Here is a 23,968-nt window from a genome sequence, read left to right as displayed (position 1 = left end):
TCACATATCTAACACACACACATCCTCTCTCTTTCTCTCTCTCTGTACATCTATGTAACTATGACATATCTAACACACACACATCCTCTCTCTCTCTCTCTGTACATCTATGTAACTATGACATATCTAACACACACACATCCTCTCTCTCTATATATACATCTATGTAACTATGACATATCTAACACACACACATCCTCTCTCTCTCTCTCTGTACATCTATGTAACTATGACATATCTAACACACACACATCCTCTCTCTCTCTCTCTGTACATCTATGTAACTATGACATATCTAACACACACACATCCTCTCTCTCTCTCTATACATCTATGTAACTATGACATATCTAACACACACATCCTCTCTCTCTCTCTGTACATCTATGTAACTATGACATATCTAACACACACATCCTCTCTCTCTCTCTGTACATCTATGTAACTATCACATATCTAACACACACATCCTCTCTCTCTCTCTCTGTACATCTATGTAACTATCACATATCTAACACACACATCCTCTCTCTCTCTCTGTACATCTATGTAACTATCACATATCTAACACACACACACATTCTCTCTCTCTATACATCTATGTAACTATGACATATCTAACACACACACATCCTCTCTCTCTATATATACATCTAAGTAACTATGACATATCTAACACACACACATCCTCTCTCTCTATATATACATCTATGTAACTGTGACATATCTAACACACACACATCCTCTCTCTCTATACATCTATGTAACTATGACATATCTAACACACACACATCCTCTCTCTCTCTCTATATACATCTATGTAACTATCACATATCTAACACACACACATCCTCTCTCTCTCTGTACATCTATGTAACTATCACATATCTAACACACACACATCCTCTCTCTCTATATATACATCTATGTAACTATGACATATCTAACACACACACATCCTCTCTCTCTCTCTCTCTGTACATCTATGTAACTATGACATATCTAACACACACACATCCTCTCTCTCTATATATACATCTAAGTAACTATGACATATCTAACACACACACATCCTCTCTCTCTATATATATACATCTATGTAACTGTGACATATCTAACACACACACATCCTCTCTCTCTATACATCTATGTAACTATGACATATCTAACACACACACATCCCCTCTCTCTCTCTCTATACATCTATGTAACTATCACATATCTAACACACACACATCCTCTCTCTCTCTGTACATCTATGTAACTATCACATATCTAACACACACACATCCTCTCTCTATATATATACATCTATGTAACTATGACATATCTAACACACACACATCCTCTCTCTCTCTCTCTGTACATCTATGTAACTATGACATATCTAACACACACACATCCTCTCTCTCTCTCTCTACATCTATGTAACTATGACATATCTAACACACACATCCTCTCTCTCTCTCTGTACATCTATGTAACTATCACATATCTAACACACACATCCTCTCTCTCTCTCTGTACATCTATGTAACTATCACATATCTAACACACACATCCTCTCTCTCTCTCTGTACATCTATGTAACTATCACATATCTAACACACACACACATCCTCTCTATATATACATCTATGTAACTATGACATATCTAACACACACACATCCTCTCTCTCTCTCTCTCTCTATACATCTATGTAACTATGACATATCTAACACACACACATCCTCTCTCTATATATATACATCTAAGTAACTATGACATATCTAACACACAAACATCCTCTCTCTATATATATACATCTATGTGTGACATATCTAACACACACACATCCTCTCTCTCTATACATCTATGTAACTATGACATATCTAACACACACACATCCCCTCTCTCTCTCTATACATCTATGTAACTATGACATATCTAACACACACACATCCCCTCTCACTCTCTCTATACATCTATGTAACTATCACATATCTAACACACACACATCCTCTCTCTCTCTGTACATCTATGTAACTATCACATATCTAACACACACACATCCTCTCTCTCTATATATACATATATGTAACTATGACATATCTAACACACAAACATCCTCTCTCTCTGTCTCTATACATCTATGTAACTATGACATATCTAACACACACACATCCTCTCTCTCTCTCTATACATCTATGTAACTATGACATATCTAACACACACACATCCTCTCTCTCTCTCTCTCTGTACCTCTATGTAACTATGACATATCTAACACACACACATCCTCTCTCTCTATATATATATCTATGTAACTATGACATATCTAACACACACACATCCTCTCTCTCTCTGTCTGTACCTCTATGTAACTATGACATATCTAACACACACATCCTCTCTCTCTCTCTCTGTACCTCTATGTAACTATGACATATCTAACACACACACATCCTCTCTCTCTCTCTCTGTACATCTATGTAACTATGACATATCTAACACACACACATCCTCTCTCTCTCTCTCTGTACATCTATGTAACTATGACATATCTAACACACACACATCCTCTCTCTCTCTCTGTACATCTATGTAACTATGACATATCTAACACACACACATCCTCTCTCTCTCTCTCTGTACATCTATGTAACTATCACATATCTAACACACACACATCCTCTCTCTTTATATATATACATCTAGGTAACTATGACATATCTAACACACACACATCCTCTCTCTCTCTCTCTGTACATCTATGTAACTATGACATATCTAACACACACACATCCTCTCTCTCTCTCTCTGTACATCTATGTAACTATGACATATCTAACACACACACATAGTCTCTCTATATATACATCTATGTAACTATGACATATCTAACACACACACATCCTCTCTCTCTCTCTCTGTACATCTATGTAACTATCACATATCTAACACACACACATCCTCTCTCTCTCTCTGTACATCTATGTAACTATCACATATCTAACACACACACATCCTCTCTCTCTCTCTCTGTACATCTATGTAACTATCACATATCTAACACACACACATCCTCTCTCTCTCTCTGTACATCTATGTAACTATCACATATCTAACACACACACATCCTCTCTCTCTATATATACATCTATGTAACTATCACATATCTAACACACACATCCTCTCTCTCTCTCTCTGTACATCTATGTAACTATCACATATCTAACACACACACATCCTCTCTCTCTCTGTACATCTATGTAACTATCACATATCTAACACACACACATCCTCTCTCTCTCTCTGTACATCTATGTAACTATGACATATCTAACACACACATCCTCTCTCTCTCTCTGTACATCTATGTAACTATCACATATCTAACACACACACATCCTCTCTCTCTCTCTCTATACATCTATGTAACTATGACATATCTAACACACACACATCCCCTCTCTCTATATATACATCTATGTAACTGTGACATATCTAACACACACATATCCTCTCTCTCTATACATCTATGTAACTATGACATATCTAACACACACACATCCTCTCTCTCTCTCTCTCTGTACATCTATGTAACTATCACATATCTAACACACACACATCCTCTCTCTCTATATATACATCTATGTAACTGTCACATATCTAACACACACACATCCTCTCTCTCTCTCTGTACATCTATGTAACTATGACATATCTAACACACACACATCCTCTCTCTCTCTCTCTCTGTACATCTATGTAACTATCACATATCTAACACACACACATCCTCTCTATATATATACATCTATGTAACTATGACATATCTAACACACACACATCCTCTCTCTCTCTCTCTGTACATCTATGTAACTATGACATATCTAACACACACACATCCTCTCTCTCTCTCTGTACATCTATGTAACTATCACATATCTAACACACACACATCCTCTCTCTCTATATATACATCTATGTAACTATCACATATCTAACACACACATCCTCTCTCTCTCTCTCTGTACATCTATGTAACTATCACATATCTAACACACACACATCCTCTCTCTATATATATACATCTATGTAACTATCACATATCTAACACACACACATCCTCTCTCTCTCTCTCTGTACATATGTGTAACTATGACATATCTAACACACACACATCCTCTCTCTCTCTCTCTGTACATCTATGTTACTATCACATATCTAACACACACTCATCCTCTCTCTCTCTATATACATCTATGTAACTATCACATATCTAACACACACACACATCCTCTCTCTCTATATATACATCTATGTAACTATCACATATCTAACACACACACATCCTCTCTCTCTCTCTGTACATCTATGTAACTATCACATATCTAACACACACACACATCCTCTCTCTCTCTCTGTACATCTATGTAACTATGACATATCTAACACACACACATCCTCTCTCTCTCTCTCTGTACATCTATGTAACTATCACATATCTAACACACACACATCCTCTCTCTCTCTCTCTCTGTACATCTATGTAACTATCACATATCTAACACACACACATCCTCTCTCTCTCTCTGTACATCTATGTAACTATCACATATCTAACACACACACATCCTCTCTCTATATATATACATCTATGAAACTATCACATATCTAACACACACATCCTCTCTCTCTCTCTCTGTACATCTATGTAACTATGACATATCTAACACACACACATCCTCTCTCTCTCTCTCTGTACATCTATGTAACTATGACATATCTAACACACACACATCCTCTCTCTCTCTCTCTCTGTACATCTATGTAACTATGACATATCTAACACACACACATCCTTTCTCTCTCTCTCTGTACATCTATGTAACTATCACATATCTAACACACACACATCCTCTCTCTTTATATATATACATCTAGGTAACTATGACATATCTAACACACACACATCCTCTCTCTCTCTCTCTGTACATCTATGTAACTATGACATATCTAACACACACACATCCTCTCTCTCTCTCTCTGTACATCTATGTAACTATGACATATCTAACACACACACATAGTCTCTCTATATATACATCTATGTAACTATGACATATCTAACACACACACATCCTCTCTCTCTCTCTCTGTACATCTATGTAACTATCACATATCTAACACACATACATCCTCTCTCTCTCTCTGTACAGCTATGTAACTATCACATATCTAACACACACACATCCTCTCTCTCTCTCTCTCTGTACATCTATGTAACTATCACATATCTAACACACACACATCCTCTCTCTCTCTCTGTACATCTATGTAACTATCACATATCTAACACACACACATCCTCTCTCTATATATATACATCTATGTAACTATCACATATCTAACACACACATCCTCTCTCTCTCTGTACATCTATGTAACTATCACATATCTAACACACACACATCCTCTCTCTCTCTCTGTACATCTATGTAGCTATAACATATCTAACACACACATCCTCTCTCTCTCTCTGTACATCTATGTAACTATCACATATCTAACACACACACATCCTCTCTCTCTCTCTCTATACATCTATGTAACTATGACATATCTAACACACACACATCCCCTCTCTCTATATATACATCTATGTAACTGTGACATATCTAACACACACATATCCTCTCTCTCTATACATCTATGTAACTATGACATATCTAACGCACACACATCCTCTCTCTCTCTCTCTCTCTGTACATCTATGTAACTATCACATATCTAACACACACACATCCTCTCTCTATATATATACATCTATGTAACTATCACATATCTAACACACACACATCCTCTCTCTATATATATACATCTATGTAACTATCACATATCTAACACACACACATCCTCTCTCTATATATATACATATATGTAACTATCACATATCTAACACACACACATCCTCTCTCTCTATATATACATCTATGTAACTGTCACATATCTAACACACACACATCCTCTCTCTCTCTCTGTACATCTATGTAACTATGACATATCTAACACACACACATCCTCTCTCTCTCTCTCTCTGTACATCTATGTAACTATCACATATCTAACACACACACATCCTCTCTATATATATACATCTATGTAACTATGACATATCTAACACACACATCCTCTCTCTCTCTCTCTGTACATCTATGTAACTATCACATATCTAACACACACACATCCTCTCTCTCTCTCTGTACATCTATGTAACTATCACATATCTAACACACACACATCCTCTCTCTCTATATATACATCTATGTAACTATCACATATCTAACACACACATCCTCTCTCTCTCTGTACATCTATGTAACTATCACATATCTAACACACACACATCCTCTCTCTATATATATACATCTATGTAACTATCACATATCTAACACACACACATCCTCTCTCTCTATATATACATCTATGTAACTATCACATATCTAACACACACACATCCTCTCTCTCTCTCTCTGTACATATGTGTAACTATGACATATCTAACACACACACATCCTCTCTCTCTCTCTCTGTACATCTATGTTACTATCACATATCTAACACACACTCATCCTCTCTCTCTCTCTATACATCTATGTAACTATCACATATCTAACACACACACACATCCTCTCTCTCTATATATACATCTATGTAACTATCACATATCTAACACACACACATCCTCTCTCTCTCTCTGTACATCTATGTAACTATCACATATCTAACACACACACATCCTCTCTCTCTCTCTGTACATCTATGTAACTATGACATATCTAACACACACACATCCTCTCTCTCTCTGTACATCTATGTAACTATCACATATCTAACACACACACATCCTCTCTCTCTCTCTCTCTGTACATCTATGTAACTATCACATATCTAACACACACACATCCTCTCTCTCTCTCTGTACATCTATGTAACTATCACATATCTAACACACACACATCCTCTCTCTATATATATACATCTATGAAACTATCACATATCTAACACACACATCCTCTCTCTCTCTCTCTGTACATCTATGTAACTATCACATATCTAACACACACACATCCTCTCTCTATATATATACATCTATGTAACTATCACATATCTAACACACACACATCCTCTCTCTCTATATATACATCTATGTACCTATCACATATCTAACACACACACATCCTCTCTCTCTGTACATCTGTGTAACTATGACATATCTAACACACACACATCCTCTCTCTCTCTCTCTGTACATCTATGTAACTATCACATATCTAACACACACTCATCCTCTCTCTCTCTATATACATCTATGTAACTATCACATATCTAACACACACACACATCCTCTCTCTCTATATATACATCTATGTAACTATCACATATCTAACACACACACATCCTCTCTCTCTCTCTGTACATCTATGTAACTATCACATATCTAACACACACACATCCTCTCTCTCTCTCTGTACATCTATGTAACTATGACATATCTAACACACACACATCCTCTCTCTCTCTCTCTCTGTACATCTATGTAACTATGACATATCTAACACACACACATCCTCTCTCTCTCTATACATCTATGTAACTATGACATATCTAGCACACACACATCCTCTCTCTCTCTCTCTGTACATCTATGTAACTATCACATATCTAACACACACACATCCTCTCTCTATATATATACATCTATGTAACTATGACATATCTATCACACACACATCCTCTCTCTATATATATACATCTATGTAACTATCACATATCTAACACACACACATCCTCTCTCTATATACATCTATGTAACTATCACATATCTAACACACACACATCCTCTCTCTCTCTCTCTGTACATCTGTGTAACTATGACATATCTAACACACACACATCCTCTCTCTCTCTCTCTCTCTGTACATCTATGTAACTATCACATATCTAACACACACTCATCCTCTCTCTCTCTCTATACATCTATGTAACTATCACATATCTAACACACACACACATCCTCTCTCTATATATATACATCTATGTAACTATCACATATCTAACACACACACATCCTCTCTCTCTCTCTGTACATCTATGTAACTATGACATATCTAACACACACACATCCTCTCTCTCTCTCTCTCTGTACATCTATGTAACTATGACATATCTAACACACACACATCCTCTCTCTCTCTGTACATCTATGTAACTATCACATATCTAACACACACACATCCTCTCTCTCTCTCTCTCTGTACATCTATGTAACTATCACATATCTAACACACACACATCCTCTCTCTCTCTCTGTACATCTATGTAACTATCACATATCTAACACACACACATCCTCTCTCTATATATATACATCTATGAAACTATCACATATCTAACACACACATCCTCTCTCTCTCTCTCTGTACATCTATGTAACTATCACATATCTAACACACACACATCCTCTCTCTATATATATACATCTATGTAACTATCACATATCTAACACACACACATCCTCTCTCTCTATATATACATCTATGTACCTATCACATATCTAACACACACACATCCTCTCTCTCTGTACATCTGTGTAACTATGACATATCTAACACACACACATCCTCTCTCTCTCTCTCTGTACATCTATGTAACTATCACATATCTAACACACACTCATCCTCTCTCTCTCTATATACATCTATGTAACTATCACATATCTAACACACACACACATCCTCTCTCTCTATATATACATCTATGTAACTATCACATATCTAACACACACACATCCTCTCTCTCTCTCTGTACATCTATGTAACTATCACATATCTAACACACACACATCCTCTCTCTCTCTCTGTACATCTATGTAACTATGACATATCTAACACACACACATCCTCTCTCTCTCTCTCTCTGTACATCTATGTAACTATGACATATCTAACACACACACATCCTCTCTCTCTCTATACATCTATGTAACTATGACATATCTAGCACACACACATCCTCTCTCTCTCTCTCTGTACATCTATGTAACTATCACATATCTAACACACACACATCCTCTCTCTATATATATACATCTATGTAACTATGACATATCTATCACACACACATCCTCTCTCTATATATATACATCTATGTAACTATCACATATCTAACACACACACATCCTCTCTCTATATACATCTATGTAACTATCACATATCTAACACACACACATCCTCTCTCTCTCTCTCTGTACATCTGTGTAACTATGACATATCTAACACACACACATCCTCTCTCTCTCTCTCTCTCTGTACATCTATGTAACTATCACATATCTAACACACACTCATCCTCTCTCTCTCTCTATACATCTATGTAACTATCACATATCTAACACACACACACATCCTCTCTCTATATATATACATCTATGTAACTATCACATATCTAACACACACACATCCTCTCTCTCTCTCTGTACATCTATGTAACTATGACATATCTAACACACACACATCCTCTCTCTCTCTCTCTCTGTACATCTATGTAACTATGACATATCTAACACACACACATCCTCTCTCTCTCTCTCTCTGTACATCTATGTAACTATCACATATCTAACACACACACATCCTCTCTCTCTATATATACATCTATGTAACTATGACATATCTATCACACACATCCTCTCTCTATATATATACATCTATGTAACTATCACATATCTAACACACACACATCCTCTCTCTATATACATCTATGTAACTATCACATATCTAACACACACACATCCTCTCTCTATATATATTCATCTATGTAACTATCACATATCTAACACACACACATCCTCTCTCTATATATATACATCTATGTAACTATCACATATCTAACACACACACATCCTCTCTCTATATATATACATCTATGTAACTATGACATAGCTAACACACACACATCCTCTCTCTCTATATATACATCTATGTAACTATCACATATCTAACACACACACATCCTCTCTCTCTCTCTGTACATCTATGTAACTATCACATATCTAACACACACACATCCTCTCTCTCTATATATACATCTATGTAACTATCACATATCTAACACACACACATCCTCTCTCTCTATATATACATCTATGTAACTATCACATATCTAACACACACACATCCTCTCTCTATATATATACATCTATGTAACTATGACATATCTAACACACACACATCCTCTCTCTATATATATACATCTATGTAACTATGACATATCTAACACACACACATCCCCTCTCTCTATATATACATCTATGTAACTATGACATATCTAACACACACACATCCTCTCTCTCTATACATCTATGTAACTATCACATATCTAACACACACACATCCTCTCTCTATATATATACATCTATGTAACTATGACATATCTAACACACACACATCCTCTCTCTATATATATACATCTATGTAACTATGACATATCTAACACACACACATCCCCTCTCTCTATATATACATCTATGTAACTGTGACATATCTTACACACACACATCCTCTCTCTCTATACATCTATGTAACTATCACATATCTAACACACACACATCCTCTCTCTATATATATACATCTATGTAACTGTGACATATCTAACACACACACATCCTCTCTCTATATACATCTATGTAACTATCACATATCTAACACACACACATCCTCTCTCTCTCTGTACATCTATGTAACTATCACATATCTAACACACACACATCCTCTCTCTATATATATACATCTATGTAACTATGACATATCTAACACACACACATCCTCTCTCTCTATATATACATCTATGTAACTATGACATATCTAACACACACACATCCTCTCTCTCTATATATACATATATGTAACTATGACATATCTAACACACAAACATCCTCTCTGTCTCTATACATCTATGTAACTATGACATATCTAACACACATCCTCTCTCTCTCTCTACATCTATGTAACTATCACATATCTAACACACACACATCCTCTCTCTATATATATACATCTATGTAACTATGACATATCTAACACACACATCCTCTCTCTCTCTCTGTACATCTATGTAACTATCACATATCTAACACACACACATCCTCTCTCTCTCTCTCTATACATCTATGTAACTATGACATATCTAACACACACACATCCTCTCTCTATATATATACATCTATGTAACTATCACATATCTAACACACACACATCCCCTCTCTCTCTCTATACATCTATGTAACTATGACATATCTAACACACACATATCCTCTCTATATATACATCTATGTAACTATGACATATCTAACACACACACATCCTCTCTCTCTCTCTCTCTGTACATCTATGTAACTATCACATATCTAACACACACACATCCTCTCTCTCTCTCTCTATACATCTATGTCACTATGACATATATAACACACACACATCCTCTCTCTCTCTCTCTCTGTACATCTATGTAACTATCACATATCTAACACACACACATCCTCTGTCTCTCTCTCTGTACATCTATGTAACTATCACATATCTAACACACACACATCCTCTCTCTTTATATATATACATCTAGGTAACTATGACATATCTAACACACACACATCCTCTCTCTCTCTCTCTGTACATCTATGTAACTATGACATATCTAACACACACACATCCTCTCTCTCTCCCTCTGTACATCTATGTAACTATGACATATCTAACACACACACATCCTCTCTATATATATACATCTATGTAACTATGACATATCTAACACACACACATCCTCTCTCTCTCTCTCTGTACATCTATGTAACTATCACATATCTAACACACACACATCCTCTCTCTCTCTGTACATCTGTGTAACTATCACATATCTAACACACACTCATCCTCTGTCTCTATATATACATCTATGTAACTATCACATATCTAACACACACACATCCTCTCTCTCTCTCTCTGTACATCTATGTAACTATCACATATCTAACACACACACATCCTCTCTCTCTCTCTGTACATCTATGTAACTATCACATATCTAACACACACACACATCCTCTCTATATATACATCTATGTAACTATGACATATCTAACACACACACATCCTCTCTCTCTCTCTCTCTCTATACATCTATGTAACTATGACATATCTAACACACACACATCCTCTCTCTATATATATACATCTAAGTAACTATGACATATCTAACACACAAACATCCTCTCTCTATATATATACATCTATGTGTGACATATCTAACACACACACATCCTCTCTCTCTATACATCTATGTAACTATGACATATCTAACACACACACATCCCCTCTCTCTCTCTATACATCTATGTAACTATGACATATCTAACACACACACATCCCCTCTCACTCTCTCTATACATCTATGTAACTATCACATATCTAACACACACACATCCTCTCTCTCTCTGTACATCTATGTAACTATCACATATCTAACACACACACATCCTCTCTCTCTATATATACATCTATGTAACTATCACATATCTAACACACACACATCCTCTCTCTCTGTCTCTATACATCTATGTAACTATGACATATCTAACACACACACATCCTCTCTCTCTCTCTGTACATCTATGTAACTATCACATATCTAACACACACACATCCTCTCTATATATATACATCTATGTAACTATGACATATCTAACACACACACATCCTCTCTCTCTCTCTCTGTACATCTATGTAACTATCACATATCTAACACACACACATCCTCTCTCTCTCTCTGTACATCTATGTAACTATCACATATCTAACACACACACATCCTCTCTCTATATATATACATCTATGTAACTATCACATATCTAACACACACATCCTCTCTCTCTCTCTCTGTACATCTATGTAACTATCACATATCTAACACACACACATCCTCTCTCTATATATATACATCTATGTAACTATCACATATCTAACACACACACATCCTCTCTATATATACATCTATGTAACTATCACATATCTAACACACACACATCCTCTCTCTCTCTCTCTGTACATATGTGTAACTATGACATATCTAACACACACACATCCTCTCTCTCTCTCTCTGTACATCTATGTTACTATCACATATCTAACACACACTCATCCTCTCTCTCTCTCTATACATCTATGTAACTATCACATATCTAACACACACACACATCCTCTCTCTCTATATATACATCTATGTAACTATCACATATCTAACACACACACATCCTCTCTCTCTCTCTGTACATCTATGTAACTATCACATATCTAACACACACACATCCTCTCTCTCTCTCTGTACATCTATGTAACTATGACATATCTAACACACACACATCCTCTCTCTCTCTCTCTGTACATCTATGTAACTATCACATATCTAACACACACACATCCTCTCTCTCTCTCTCTCTGTACATCTATGTAACTATCACATATCTAACACACACACATCCTCTCTCTCTCTCTGTACATCTATGTAACTATCACATATCTAACACACACACATCCTCTCTCTCTCTATATACATCTATGAAACTATCACATATCTAACACACACATCCTCTCTCTCTCTCTCTGTACATCTATGTAACTATCACATATCTAACACACACACATCCTCTCTCTATATATATACATCTATGTAACTATCACATATCTAACACACACACATCCTCTCTCTCTATATATACATCTATGTAACTATCACATATCTAACACACACACATCCTCTCTCTCTGTACATCTGTGTAACTATGACATATCTAACACACACACATCCTCTCTCTCTCTCTCTGTACATCTATGTAACTATCACATATCTAACACACACTCATCCTCTCTCTCTCTATATACATCTATGTAACTATCACATATCTAACACACACACACATCCTCTCTCTATATATATACATCTATGTAACTATCACATATCTAACACACACACATCCTCTCTCTCTCTCTGTACATCTATGTAACTATCACATATCTAACACACACACATCCTCTCTCTCTCTCTGTACATCTATGTAACTATGACATATCTAACACACACACATCCTCTCTCTCTCTCTCTCTGTACATCTATGTAACTATGACATATCTAACACACACACATCCTCTCTCTCTCTATACATCTATGTAACTATGACATATCTAGCACACACACATCCTCTCTCTCTCTCTCTGTACATCTATGTAACTATCACATATCTAACACACACACATCCTCTCTCTATATATATACATCTATGTAACTATGACATATCTATCACACACACATCCTCTCTCTATATATATACATCTATGTAACTATCACATATCTAACACACACACATCCTCTCTCTATATACATCTATGTAACTATCACATATCTAACACACACACATCCTCTCTCTCTCTCTCTGTACATCTGTGTAACTATGACATATCTAACACACACACATCCTCTCTCTCTGTACATCTATGTAACTATCACATATCTAACACACACTCATCCTCTCTCTCTCTCTATACATCTATGTAACTATCACATATCTAACACACACACACATCCTCTCTCTATATATATACATCTATGTAACTATCACATATCTAACACACACACATCCTCTCTCTCTCTCTGTACATCTATGTAACTATGACATATCTAACACACACACATCCTCTCTCTCTCTCTCTCTGTACATCTATGTAACTATGACATATCTAACACACACACATCCTCTCTCTCTCTCTCTCTGTACATCTATGTAACTATGACATATCTAACACACACACATCCTCTCTCTATATATATACATCTATGTAACTATGACATATCTATCACACACATCCTCTCTCTATATATATACATCTATGTAACTATCACATATCTAACACACACACATCCTCTCTCTATATACATCTATGTAACTATCACATATCTAACACACACACATCCTCTCTCTCTATATATTCATCTATGTAACTATCACATATCTAACACACACACATCCTCTCTCTATATATATACATCTATGTAACTATCACATATCTAACACACACACATCCTCTCTCTATATATATACATCTATGTAACTATGACATAGCTAACACACACACATCCTCTCTCTATATATATACATCTATGTAACTATCACATATCTAACACACACACATCCTCTCTCTCTCTCTGTACATCTATGTAACTATCACATATCTAACACACACACATCCTCTCTCTCTCTCTGTACATCTATGTAACTATCACATATCTAACACACACACATCCTCTCTCTCTATATATACATCTATGTAACTATCACATATCTAACACACACACATCCTCTCTCTCTATATATACATCTATGTAACTATCACATATCTAACACACACACATCCTCTCTCTATATATATACATCTATGTAACTATGACATATCTAACACACACACATCCTCTCTCTATATATATACATCTATGTAACTATGACATATCTAACACACACACATCCCCTCTCTCTATATATACATCTATGTAACTATGACATATCTAACACACACACATCCTCTCTCTCTATACATCTATGTAACTATCACATATCTAACACACACACATCCTCTCTCTATATATATACATCTATGTAACTATGACATATCTAACACACACACATCCTCTCTCTATATATATACATCTATGTAACTATGACATATCTAACACACACACATCCCCTCTCTCTATATATACATCTATGTAACTGTGACATATCTTACACACACACATCCTCTCTCTCTATACATCTATGTAACTATCACATATCTAACACACACACATCCTCTCTCTATATATATACATCTATGTAACTGTGACATATCTAACACACACACATCCTCTCTCTATATACATCTATGTAACTATCACATATCTAACACACACACATCCTCTCTCTCTCTGTACATCTATGTAACTATCACATATCTAACACACACACATCCTCTCTCTATATATATACATCTATGTAACTATGACATATCTAACACACACACATCCTCTCTCTCTATATATACATCTATGTAACTATGACATATCTAACACACACACATCCTCTCTCTCTATATATACATATATGTAACTATGACATATCTAACACACAAACATCCTCTCTGTCTCTATACATCTATGTAACTATGACATATCTAACACACATCCTCTCTCTCTCTCTACATCTATGTAACTATCACATATCTAACACACACACATCCTCTCTCTATATATATACATCTATGTAACTATGACATATCTAACACACACATCCTCTCTCTCTCTCTGTACATCTATGTAACTATCACATATCTAACACACACACATCCTCTCTCTCTCTCTCTATACATCTATGTAACTATGACATATCTAACACACACACATCCTCTCTCTATATATATACATCTATGTAACTATCACATATCTAACACACACACATCCCCTCTCTCTCTCTATACATCTATGTAACTATGACATATCTAACACACACATATCCTCTCTATATATACATCTATGTAACTATGACATATCTAACACACACACATCCTCTCTCTCTCTCTCTCTGTACATCTATGTAACTATCACATATCTAACACACACACATCCTCTCTCTCTCTCTCTATACATCTATGTCACTATGACATATATAACACACACACATCCTCTCTCTCTCTCTCTCTGTACATCTATGTAACTATCACATATCTAACACACACACATCCTCTGTCTCTCTCTCTGTACATCTATGTAACTATCACATATCTAACACACACACATCCTCTCTCTTTATATATATACATCTAGGTAACTATGACATATCTAACACACACACATCCTCTCTCTCTCTCTCTGTACATCTATGTAACTATGACATATCTAACACACACACATCCTCTCTCTCTCCCTCTGTACATCTATGTAACTATGACATATCTAACACACACACATCCTCTCTATATATATACATCTATGTAACTATGACATATCTAACACACACACATCCTCTCTCTCTCTCTCTGTACATCTATGTAACTATCACATATCTAACACACACACATCCTCTCTCTCTCTGTACATCTGTGTAACTATCACATATCTAACACACACTCATCCTCTGTCTCTATATATACATCTATGTAACTATCACATATCTAACACACACACATCCTCTCTCTCTCTCTCTGTACATCTATGTAACTATCACATATCTAACACACACACATCCTCTCTCTCTCTCTGTACATCTATGTAACTATCACATATCTAACACACACACACATCCTCTCTATATATACATCTATGTAACTATGACATATCTAACACACACACATCCTCTCTCTCTCTCTCTCTCTATACATCTATGTAACTATGACATATCTAACACACACACATCCTCTCTCTATATATATACATCTAAGTAACTATGACATATCTAACACACAAACATCCTCTCTCTATATATATACATCTATGTGTGACATATCTAACACACACACATCCTCTCTCTCTATACATCTATGTAACTATGACATATCTAACACACACACATCCCCTCTCTCTCTCTATACATCTATGTAACTATGACATATCTAACACACACACATCCCCTCTCACTCTCTCTATACATCTATGTAACTATCACATATCTAACACACACACATCCTCTCTCTCTCTGTACATCTATGTAACTATCACATATCTAACACACACACATCCTCTCTCTCTATATATACATCTATGTAACTATCACATATCTAACACACACACATCCTCTCTCTCTGTCTCTATACATCTATGTAACTATGACATATCTAACACACACACATCCTCTCTCTCTCTCTGTACATCTATGTAACTATCACATATCTAACACACACACATCCTCTCTATATATATACATCTATGTAACTATGACATATCTAACACACACACATCCTCTCTCTCTCTCTCTGTACATCTATGTAACTATCACATATCTAACACACACACATCCTCTCTCTCTCTCTGTACATCTATGTAACTATCACATATCTAACACACACACATCCTCTCTCTATATATATACATCTATGTAACTATCACATATCTAACACACACATCCTCTCTCTCTCTCTCTGTACATCTATGTAACTATCACATATCTAACACACACACATCCTCTCTCTATATATATACATCTATGTAACTATCACATATCTAACACACACACATCCTCTCTATATATACATCTATGTAACTATCACATATCTAACACACACACATCCTCTCTCTCTCTCTCTGTACATATGTGTAACTATGACATATCTAACACACACACATCCTCTCTCTCTCTCTCTGTACATCTATGTTACTATCACATATCTAACACACACTCATCCTCTCTCTCTCTCTATACATCTATGTAACTATCACATATCTAACACACACACACATCCTCTCTCTCTATATATACATCTATGTAACTATCACATATCTAACACACACACATCCTCTCTCTCTCTCTGTACATCTATGTAACTATCACATATCTAACACACACACATCCTCTCTCTCTCTCTGTACATCTATGTAACTATGACATATCTAACACACACACATCCTCTCTCTCTCTCTCTGTACATCTATGTAACTATCACATATCTAACACACACACATCCTCTCTCTCTCTCTCTCTGTACATCTATGTAACTATCACATATCTAACACACACACATCCTCTCTCTCTCTCTGTACATCTATGTAACTATCACATATCTAACACACACACATCCTCTCTCTCTCTATATACATCTATGAAACTATCACATATCTAACACACACATCCTCTCTCTCTCTCTCTGTACATCTATGTAACTATCACATATCTAACACACACACATCCTCTCTCTATATATATACATCTATGTAACTATCACATATCTAACACACACACATCCTCTCTCTCTATATATACATCTATGTAACTATCACATATCTAACACACACACATCCTCTCTCTCTGTACATCTGTGTAACTATGACATATCTAACACACACACATCCTCTCTCTCTCTCTCTGTACATCTATGTAACTATCACATATCTAACACACACTCATCCTCTCTCTCTCTATATACATCTATGTAACTATCACATATCTAACACACACACACATCCTCTCTCTATATATATACATCTATGTAACTATCACATATCTAACACACACACATCCTCTCTCTCTCTCTGTACATCTATGTAACTATCACATATCTAACACACACACATCCTCTCTCTCTCTCTGTACATCTATGTAACTATGACATATCTAACACACACACATCCTCTCTCTCTCTCTCTCTGTACATCTATGTAACTATGACATATCTAACACACACACATCCTCTCTCTCTCTATACATCTATGTAACTATGACATATCTAGCACACACACATCCTCTCTCTCTCTCTCTGTACATCTATGTAACTATCACATATCTAACACACACACATCCTCTCTCTATATATATACATCTATGTAACTATGACATATCTATCACACACACATCCTCTCTCTATATATATACATCTATGTAACTATCACATATCTAACACACACACATCCTCTCTCTATATACATCTATGTAACTATCACATATCTAACACACACACATCCTCTCTCTCTCTCTCTGTACATCTGTGTAACTATGACATATCTAACACACACACATCCTCTCTCTCTGTACATCTATGTAACTATCACATATCTAACACACACTCATCCTCTCTCTCTCTCTATACATCTATGTAACTATCACATATCTAACACACACACACATCCTCTCTCTATATATATACATCTATGTAACTATCACATATCTAACACACACACATCCTCTCTCTCTCTCTGTACATCTATGTAACTATGACATATCTAACACACACACATCCTCTCTCTCTCTCTCTCTGTACATCTATGTAACTATGACATATCTAACACACACACATCCTCTCTCTCTCTCTCTCTGTACATCTATGTAACTATGACATATCTAACACACACACATCCTCTCTCTATATATATACATCTATGTAACTATGACATATCTATCACACACATCCTCTCTCTATATATATACATCTATGTAACTATCACATATCTAACACACACACATCCTCTCTCTATATACATCTATGTAACTATCACATATCTAACACACACACATCCTCTCTCTCTATATATTCATCTATGTAACTATCACATATCTAACACACACACATCCTCTCTCTATATATATACATCTATGTAACTATCACATATCTAACACACACACATCCTCTCTCTATATATATACATCTATGTAACTATGACATAGCTAACACACACACATCCTCTCTCTATATATATACATCTATGTAACTATCACATATCTAACACACACACATCCTCTCTCTCTCTCTGTACATCTATGTAACTATCACATATCTAACACACACACATCCTCTCTCTATATATATACATCTATGTAACTATCACATATCTAACACACACACATCCTCTCTCTATATATATACATCTATGTAACTATCACATATCTAACACACACACATCCTCTCTCTCTATATATACATCTATGTAACTATGACATATCTAACACACACACATCCTCTCTCTATATATATACATCTATGTAACTATGACATATCTAACACACACACATCCCCTCTCTCTATATATACATCTATGTAACTATGACATATCTAACACACACACATCCTCTCTCTCTATACATCTATGTAACTATCACATATCTAACACACACACATCCTCTCTCTCTATATATACATCTATGTAACTATGACATATCTAACACACACACATCCTCTCTCTCTATATATACATCTATGTAACTATGACATATCTAACACACACACATCCCCTCTCTCTATATATACATCTATGTAACTGTGACATATCTTACACACACACATCCTCTCTCTCTATACATCTATGTAACTATCACATATCTAACACACACATCCTCTCTCTATATATATACATCTATGTAACTGTGACATATCTAACACACACACATCCTCTCTCTATATATATACATCTATGTAACTATCACATATCTAACACACACACATCCTCTCTCTCTGTACATCTGTGTAACTATGACATATCTAACACACACACATCCTCTCTCTCTCTCTCTGTATATCTATGTAACTATCACATATCTAACACACACTCATCCTCTCTCTCTCTATATACATCTATGTAACTATCACATATCTAACACACACACACATCCTCTCTCTCTATATATACATTTATGTAACTATCACATATCTAACACACACACATCCTCTCTCTCTCTCTGTACATCTATGTAACTATCACATATCTAACACACACACATCCTCTCTCTCTCTCTGTACATCTATGTAACTATGACATATCTAACACACACACATCCTCTCTCTCTCTCTCTCTGTACATCTATGTAACTATGACATATCTAACACACACACATCCTCTCTCTCTCTCTGTACATCTATGTAACTATCACATATCTAACACACACACATCCTCTCTCTCTCTCTCTATACATCTATGTAACTATGACATATCTAACACACACACATCCTCTCTCTATATATATACATCTATGTAACTATGACATATCTAACACACACACATCCCCTCTCTCTCTCTATACATCTATGTAACTATGACATATCTAATACACACATATCCTCTCTATATATACATCTATGTAACTATGACATATCTAACACACACACATCCTCTCTCTCTCTCTCTCTGTACATCTATGTAACTATCACATATCTAACACACACACATCCTCTCTCTCTCTCTCTATACATCTATGTCACTATGACATATATAACACACACACATCCTCTCTCTCTCTCTCTCTGTACATCTATGTAACTATGACATATCTAACACACACACATCCTCTCTCTCTCTCTCTGTACATCTATGTAACTATCACATATCTAACACACACACATCCTCTCTCTTTATATATATACATCTAGGTAACTATGACATATCTAACACACACACATCCTCTCTCTCTCTCTCTGTACATCTATGTAACTATGACATATCTAACACACACACATCCTCTCTCTCTCCCTCTGTACATCTATGTAACTATGACATATCTAACACACACACATCCTCTCTATATATATACATCTATGTAACTATGACATATCTAACACACACACATCCTCTCTCTCTCTCTCTGTACATCTATGTAACTATCACATATCTAACACACACACATCCTCTCTCTCTCTGTACATCTGTGTAACTATCACATATCTAACACACACTCATCCTCTCTCTCTATATATACATCTATGTAACTATCACATATCTAACACACACACATCCTCTCTCTCTCTCTCTGTACATCTATGTAACTATCACATATCTAACACACACACATCCTCTCTCTCTCTCTGTACATCTATGTAACTATCACATATCTAACACACACACACATCCTCTCTATATATACATCTATGTAACTATGACATATCTAACACACACACATCCTCTCTCTCTCTCTCTCTATACATCTATGTAACTATGACATATCTAACACACACACATCCTCTCTCTATATATATACATCTAAGTAACTATGACATATCTAACACACAAACATCCTCTCTCTATATATATACATCTATGTGTGACATATCTAACACACACACATCCTCTCTCTCTATACATCTATGTAACTATGACATATCTAACACACACACATCCCCTCTCTCTCTATATACATCTATGTAACTATGACATATCTAACACACACACATCCCCTCTCACTCTCTCTATACATCTATGTAACTATCACATATCTAACACACACACATCCTCTCTCTCTCTGTACATCTATGTAACTATCACATATCTAACACACACACATCCTCTCTCTCTATATATACATATATGTAACTATCACATATCTAACACACAAACATCCTCTCTCTCTGTCTCTATACATCTATGTAACTATGACATATCTAACACACACACATCCTCTCTCTCTCTCTATACATCTATGTAACTATGACATATCTAACACACACACATCCTCTCTCTCTCTCTCTCTGTACCTCTATGTAACTATGACATATCTAACACACACACATCCTCTCTCTATATATATATATCTATGTAACTATGACATATCTAACACACACACATCCTCTCTCTCTCTCTCTGTACCTCTATGTAACTATGACATATCTAACACACACATCCTCTCTCTCTCTCTCTGTACCTCTATGTAACTATGACATATCTAACACACACACATCCTCTCTCTCTCTCTCTGTACATCTATGTAACTATGACATATCTAACACACACACATCCTCTCTCTCTCTCTCTGTACATCTATGTAACTATCACATATCTAACACACACTCATCCTCTCTCTCTCTATATACATCTATGTAACTATCACATATCTAACACACACACACATCCTCTCTCTCTATATATACATTTATGTAACTATCACATATCTAACACACACACATCCTCTCTCTCTCTCTGTACATCTATGTAACTATCACATATCTAACACACACACATCCTCTCTCTCTCTCTGTACATCTATGTAACTATGACATATCTAACACACACACATCCTCTCTCTCTCTCTCTCTGTACATCTATGTAACTATGACATATCTAACACACACACATCCTCTCTCTCTCTCTGTACATCTATGTAACTATCACATATCTAACACACACACATCCTCTCTCTCTCTCTCTATACATCTA

General features: G+C 35.7%; 1 protein-coding gene across 1 annotated transcript in view; it reads left to right on the top strand.

Annotated features, from left to right (window-relative positions):
• The window catches only part of COMP (cartilage oligomeric matrix protein), an 84,550-nt gene that overhangs the window by 17,712 nt on the left and 42,870 nt on the right, over nt 1–23,968 (top strand). The gene's annotated exons all lie outside the window — the stretch shown is intronic.

Source organism: Rhineura floridana, chromosome 18, assembly GCF_030035675.1.
Source record: "Rhineura floridana isolate rRhiFlo1 chromosome 18, rRhiFlo1.hap2, whole genome shotgun sequence".
Classification (NCBI taxonomy): Eukaryota; Metazoa; Chordata; class Lepidosauria; order Squamata; family Rhineuridae; genus Rhineura; species Rhineura floridana.
The sequence above is the reverse complement of the archived record's forward strand: the minus strand, read 5'-3'. Positions and strand labels throughout refer to the sequence as shown.